This window comes from Mus caroli, chromosome 16 (assembly GCF_900094665.2).
Source record: "Mus caroli chromosome 16, CAROLI_EIJ_v1.1, whole genome shotgun sequence".
In the NCBI taxonomy this organism is placed as follows: domain Eukaryota; kingdom Metazoa; phylum Chordata; class Mammalia; order Rodentia; family Muridae; genus Mus; species Mus caroli.
Genome location: NC_034585.1, coordinates 89,589,787 through 89,596,855, shown reverse-complemented (window position 1 = coordinate 89,596,855; position 7,069 = coordinate 89,589,787). Strand labels below are relative to the sequence as shown.

At 47.2% G+C, this 7,069-nt stretch overlaps 1 protein-coding gene across 3 annotated transcripts in view; it reads left to right on the top strand.

The window, feature by feature from the left end:
* Positions 1 to 950: 950 nt before the first annotated feature.
* Positions 951 to 7,069, top strand: part of Kcnj6 (potassium voltage-gated channel subfamily J member 6) — a 254,882-nt gene continuing 248,763 nt past the window's right edge. For all 3 annotated transcript variants that reach the window (XM_029470725.1, XM_021185320.2, XM_021185319.2), the window contains exon 1: positions 951 to 1,464. The gene's annotated coding sequence lies outside the window, so the exon portion shown is untranslated. The remainder of the gene's footprint in view (positions 1,465 to 7,069) is intronic.

The following is a 7,069-nucleotide window of genomic DNA, read 5'->3' as shown; positions in this document are numbered from 1 at the left end:
TAAACAGAATAGCCTGTGGTTAATAGGGCCATTATAGAATTATCAGCCAATGGTGTCAATTACTTTTACAGACCCTTGCGGAAACTATTTCTCCTTGGGTTAAAAATGCATAATCAGGTCTGTACTTGGGTGGAAGCTAGATGCGAGAAGGCTTTGGAAATGAGCTACTGCTTGCAAAATGACCACAAAAGAAAGTCAGGTTGTAATGGGGATTACTGTAGGATGCCCCCTGAAAGAATCATGCAAAAGCAGGTTAAATCCAAACTAGGTGGCTGTCCGAGGGGTGTATGTGTTTACAGGCAATTGAGATTATACTCAGAAAGCTCACCTGCTCAGAAAAGCTTAACCAAAGTACGGGTGGGGGCAGGACCTGGCACTCGGTCCCTGGAGTGGTGGATAGCATAGAGAAAGCACAGCACAGACTTGGTCTTAGATCTGTGTGAGCAAAGTCTTGGGCTGCAGCCCCCCACCCCCCTCACCCCCGCCCTCAGGCCCATCTTGCTGGCAAAGGCCTCTCTCAGCTGTGCTGGCCACGTGTGATCTATTTCAGCCCAATGGATGGCAGTGAAGAAACCCCACTCTTCAATTTTTGTCAAAGCTAAAAGAGAAGCTATAACAAGTAGGCATAAACTGATCCTCAAGTTTAAGACTTAAGTGACATGAGGGAATGGAGGGTTCCTGTGCATCTAAGATCCAAAGACTTCTCACGCCCCAGCACTAGAATCCCCTATTTCTCTGTGGCGCTCCCCTGTTTCTGTGCCCGAGTCCACTGCAGGTTACAATGAACAAGAGGCTGGGCGAAGGGTGGGCAGCTAGGGTCCGGCTCCATCTCTTCCGCCTTGCCGCGAAGCTGATCACTGTGTCGCCTTGGTTCTCCAGCACGCGGCGCTGCGCCCGCTTTTATCCAGAGACGCGTCGCTTCGTGCGCTGACAGCGCGGCTCAGCCCGTGGGGCTGGAACCGAGTAGCATTCGTTGAATCTGCGGCTTTCATGACGTCTCCCTGCAAGGTCTATCACTTTGCTCCTAAACGAGGATTTATTCCCTCTGCCACTCAAGGCTGTCCCCCAGTTTCCTCGCAGCCGGGCTTCCTCCTCCGTCCCTGCCCACACGCGCACTCCTCTGCCCCGCGGTGGCCCCAGCGCCCAGCCCTCCAGCCAGAGGGAGCCAGTCACCAGACGGCAGCACCTGGCTGGAGAGGTTGGGCGGGCCGAGGGTGGGGATCCGCGGGAACCGGCGAGTCGGAGCTGGAGCAGGAGCCGGACCCAACCGCTAGCAGCAGAATGGAGTCTCCGGAAAGCCTGCCGGGGCTGATGTGAAATTGGACCATCTGCTTCCAGTTGGTCTGTTTCCTCCTCTTCTTGTATTTTCTTCCCTCGCCATCCACCGTGGAGTGAATTATTGAATCTTGCTCCGTTCCGAGAGAGGCGATCAGGATGGAGTGAACCTACCCTGTCCACTACAAGGTAAGCAGTGCGTTTGAGTTACTGAAGACGAGGAGCTGGCATGGATCCCAGACAGATGTTCCGTGTCCTAGGATCCTCGAGCCTTCGGGTCCTGGCTCCCAGGTCCCCAGCCCCACTGTGGCTGCTTGCATTCCCTACTCAGCGGAGACATGATGCTGAAGTCCACCAGAGGCAGGAAAAGCTGCCTTTGGTTACATAACCAAAAGGAAATGTGTCTCATAGGGTTTTCATTAGCAGCTTAAAAACTCGCCTGGGTGGGTGGCGGGAGGAGGGGTCTGCCTGCCCTGGGCGCGAGAGAATGGGTCAGTTACTGTGGACCTTGCTCCAGCACCTCTAGTGAAGATCAAACATACAGATGATCCCGCAGGCAGGGGCGGCTGGCGGGGTAGGCAGGGAGAGTTAGGAAAAGCCCATTGTCTTGGTGGAAAGCGGTAGCCTTGTTCTGTTTGGGCATAAAGAGGAGAGGATGCGAAGGAGGAAAAGTGAGCGGAAGGGCGAAATGAACCTGAGACAGGGGAGGACTTCTCATAGTCTTCATCAGTAAATCCGAGATGTGCCGTGCTGATGGAAGACAAGGACTAAGTAAACTAACTGAAAGCAGGGAACACCAGGGTCACACAAAGTGTTTATGGCATTTAGGGGCTAGATGAGTCTGCTGACTTAGCTTCTCTCCTGGATATGTGTTCATTTGTATCAAGACGTTAAGCTTGGGTTAGTTTTTAACTGAAATGGTATTTTTTTCCCCACGCCTAATAAGCCCTGGGTGGATCCACAGGTATATATACAGGGTTCAATATGGAGAGAATATTAGAGGGGGAACAGATCTACATAGAAAATATCACAGAAACAATCTGAGCTTATTGAAAAGGGAATAACAGAATTTTCCAAACAACCCCTTCTTCACCTCTACTTCCCCCAAAAGGGGAGGACTGAGAGGAGGGAACCCTCCAGTGTCTGGGAGTTGGCAATTCATTATAGCTTCAGGGTGCTCCCAACTGCTCTCTCCAAAGTCTCCAGGTCCTGGAGAGCTCTCAGGTACCGAGTGCTATGCACTTCCGTTCAAGCACTAATGCCCTGGCTAGCTTTCTTTTGCTGAAAAAAAAAAAAATGGAGAAGGACAATGTCCGAGAAAGTGGGCTTGCTACAATCAGGGCTGAGCTAACTAAGCTTCGCCCATTTTGCCTGGAGAAGGAAGGCGCTGAGTCTCCATGGCGACCCAGGTGGGAGGAGACATGTCGCTCCAGCGACAGGAAAAACCGTTGGACAAAACTTTCTTGGCTCCAGGCAAAGATATGCCCACCGTGTGCCCTAAGGGTATCCTAGGGTATTCAGCTGGGTCCAGCTCCCCAAGAGTGATCCACGAGAGGGCACTTAGATCCTGCCAGGCTCTCCAACATGGCAAAGTTTCCGTAGATGCCATTCTGATCAGGTTCTGGTTTCAGCACCAAGGCCAGAGCAAGGTGCAGAGGGTTCATGTCCCTGGTAGGATGGCTGCCCCTAACAAGCTCTAGATCTCCTGGTCTTGGGAAGGCAATCTCTATCTATCAAATTCCCTGTTCGTGCTGAATTCGGGTGTCAGATTATCCATGGAATTATGTGGCACACAGGAGTTAGCAAATCAACCATTTCATGCATGATGGTGCATCAGAGTAACTGCTCAAAATAAACACTGAAACTGCAAAAGATCAAAGCTGACCTGAGAACACAGAAAATATCCCTCCTCAGGGAAAGGAAACACGCACGCACAAGCGCGTGTGTGACACACACACACACACACACACACACACACACACACACACACGTGTGCTCGAGTGAGATCAGATCCCGAGGAAAACAGTTGAATTTGAACCAAGTATCTGACTCACAGAAAACGTTCACAGGCTCCTGCCTCTCTCACACCCTTCTGTAACTTTCTTTTGGACGTAGATTTTGGGAAAGTGCCATGATAGCATCCTGACCAGTAAGAGACCAGCCAACCAACTCCTGCCTAGGGTCCCAAGATCCAAGAGAGTAGAGAAACAGTTTGCCTTTCATCCAGACTTGGCTGGGTCCTCAGCACCATGAGGAGCAAGAGTTAGGGAGGCAGAAGTCGGCAGTGAGCTCCTCTAGTCAGCTTATGAGCAAGGTAACTGGTTTCCACAATTGCAGACACAGTGAGGGGGGAGGAATCTTTCCCAGTAATATAAACAAAGGAGAACCTATGCTGGGGGAGTCTTAGCATTCAAGTTCATCTGGACGTTGATTCAGGTGAGTACCAGGATCCACTCCACCTTACCTTGCTAGACATTGGTTTGCTTTGCTTTTTTTTCCTTCATAGGCCGTGGCTCCCGTCAGTTTTAGCTGATTAAACACAGTGCCAGCTACTGCATGTCAAGTAAAAAGCCTTGAGTGGTGGCATCTGGATGCAGTGGGTGCAGGTTTCAATTAGTATGGAATCAACAAGGTTTAGGGAGTCGAATGTCAGCAGCACCCTCTCCTGAGGACACATCTGTGTGTGAGATCTTAAGTTGGTACTGACTTGCAACGTGGTATAAAACTGGGCTTTCCAACACAGTGTCCATGTTGATGTTTCCTAAAGAGCATGCATGCAGAGTGTTTGGGATGTGGTTAAAGCAATATGTATATAGCTGTTAGATTTTTAACTCGTCTCTAGCTGGTGAAGGTAGAGCTGTGTGTTCTGAACACGGGGAAGGGGGTGAGGGATTATACTGGCTTTTGAATTTCGAATCCTGATGGCTGTTGACAAGTTTGTCCATGTTTTAATTTATACAGCTTGCTATCTGAAATAGAAGTGATGTGTAGAATATTTTGGGACTTAAACAAGCTGTACTCTGGCTTTGATCCATCTGCTGTTACCAACAGAAGGAAAGTGGAGATTAGAGGCATGCAGCAGCAGAGGCTGTTGGATAAAGTGGCCTGTCTGTGGGATTTAAAGTTCAGATTCTCTCACAAACTTTAGAAGAGAAGGCTATCTAGAAGCAAGAATAGGAAACTGCTCTATCTTTAGTTCCAGTGGATTCTATGTGGTAATCAATTGATTTCTCACCTAATAGCCTTTAGTCACAGCGGATTCCATGCTTATAGATTAGGTCCTAATTTTCCAAACTACGACTTGCTTCCTTCCTGGTGGTTTATCACTGAGTAAAGTGCCATTGTGTCTTTCTGGGGTCGACAGCACACTCAAGATCAACGGTTTACCTATTGCACTAAGATGAGTTAAGGAGAGCAACTCCGTAAGATCTGTCCCTGTACGCAGTTCTGATTCTCATTTTTCAAAAATTACACAGACGCCTTAGTTTCGTATCTCCGAGACATCAGCAAGCAGCACATCAGTGCCTATGGCCCAGGTCTTTACTGTGTCTGTAGGACTCATATAGATGGTTTCCTCTGAGCTAAGCAAACATGGTGTCCTTTCCCTCTCTCCCTCTCTCCCTCTCTCCCTCTTACAAACTCTTTCTAATTTACAGAGTGTTTATAAATGGAAAAGCAGCTTTAGAATAAACAGGAGGAAGGCCCATTGGCTATTAAAACATGTGAATAAACCCTAATCGAACCTTAGCATCATCCCCCGATGTTTACAAATAGAAAAGGAGTCTGCCTTCCAGGGTTCAGTGCTGATGGGAACCAGCACAAAGGGAAGCTCGGCCTAAGAGCCTAAGACAGATCAGAACAAAACCTCACCCTCGCTCAAATAAAACAGAAGTAACATGTGGGCTGGAAAGGAGAGCAGGCCAAGGAAGAGGCGAGGAGGAGTAGGGGAAGGAGAGCAGAGAGAGGCAGGTTTTGTTTTCCTCCGAAGGATCATTCTTTCTAAATCACATTTGTGATAGTTTGTATGAGAACTTTACGCCTGGTGGAACTGGATGTTTAAATGTAATTAATTCAGATTTAGAACGTAATGAGATGGTACCTGTGATCTCCTCGGTTTGTAATAATTGTCACGTAAGTGCCAGAAGAGAATTAATTCATCCTAGAGTTTTACCAAACTATGAAATTTGTATTAACAGGAAAGTGGGAATTGGCTGCTACGCTGAGAACGTATCAGAATGCTTCCAAAGCCTTAGGAGCTCCATGCTAGCTGTCATTTCCATTCGAGGCACTTGAAGTATTTGAGAATCTAGCAAAACAGCACACAGCCATTTGGGATAAAATATATTTTGAATAATGGCAAACAGTTGCTTCTAGAAATAACTAAGATCCATTACAGAAGGAGTCATGGAGATCGCACTTAATAGGCTAATGGGATTCAAGGTTTATCCTTACACTGCCTAAAATATGCACCTGATTGATATCATTCAGCAGTATTAATTAATGGCAACATTACATGCCTTTCATATCTTTAAATGTGTCCTAATCTATAGTCTCCATCCAGTCACACCCCAAACCAATTATATGCATCTGCTTATTAATATATAGTTATTTAAACCTCCAGAGAATTACTTTACTCAGTGATCAGTATTTAAATAGCCATTTGAATTGGTACACTGTTAAAAATTCAGGAAGACTACCTACCAACTTTACTAATTGCAGTACGGAAAGTGAATGCTGAGTTTTATCCACATGGTTTGATTTGATTCACCTCTATGCAGATGCATCCAGGTTGGGCAGAGGTCCTTAACCCTTTTCTCTCTGCTACTCAGCTTTGATCCGGGACCACAAACTATAAAATGATGATACGTCTACTGAATAAATTTTAGCTAAGTCTCCTCCCCCACAGGGTCCAATCCTTAGCCACAGAGATATCATTTCTGGTGTCAGATCTTAACAAAAGAACTGGCAGGGGCATATGTGAGTGAAAAGATCCCCATCCAGTGGCTGCTGAGTGGAGCCTGAGAGCAGTTAGGCACCATGCAGGAAACACATCCACAGGTTTAGGTTAAATCTTGGTTCTATTCTCTTTAAACTTACAGGCATCTATTTTTTTCCCTGTGCAACATGAGAACTGGCTTGTTTGTTTGTTTGCTTGTTTGTTTGTTTGTTTGCATTTTTTTTCGTGTCATTCAGCAGGAATTCCTGTATGTGTGCTGCAGCTTGCTTGACAGATGATTTGTTCCTTGGTTAAGAGCCCTGGCTCTGGAGTCTCATAAACGTATTTAGATAGAGGTCTAAGTGTATTAGTCTCTTCTCTCTGGGTTCAGTGGAGTCACAGCAGCTGTAAAACAAAGGCTCACTACTCCCTTGAGCCTCCCTTGCTGGCTAGCAAGGCTCTGCCCCTGTGTCTTCTTCATTCAGAGATCCAAGCTGAAGGACCAGTTTGGTCTGGAACATGATGAGACCCCGTCTAAAATAAGATGTAAAGAGGAAAACAGCATAGCAGGTGGATAACTAGAGACAATGAAATAATCTGTTATACTAGCTGCAGCAACTTTGTGCCTTAGCTTTCCAATCTATTCAATGAAAATAATGAAACCAGTAGCTCCACAGGATGTCAGGAGGACCAGCCTACAGTACACACACAGGGATGTCAGTGGGACCAGCCTACAGTGCACACACAGGGATGTCAGCAGGAGCAGCCTACAGTGCACACACAGGGATATCAGCGGGACCAGCCTACAGTACACACACAGGGATGTCAGTGGGACCAGCCTACAGTGCACACACAGGG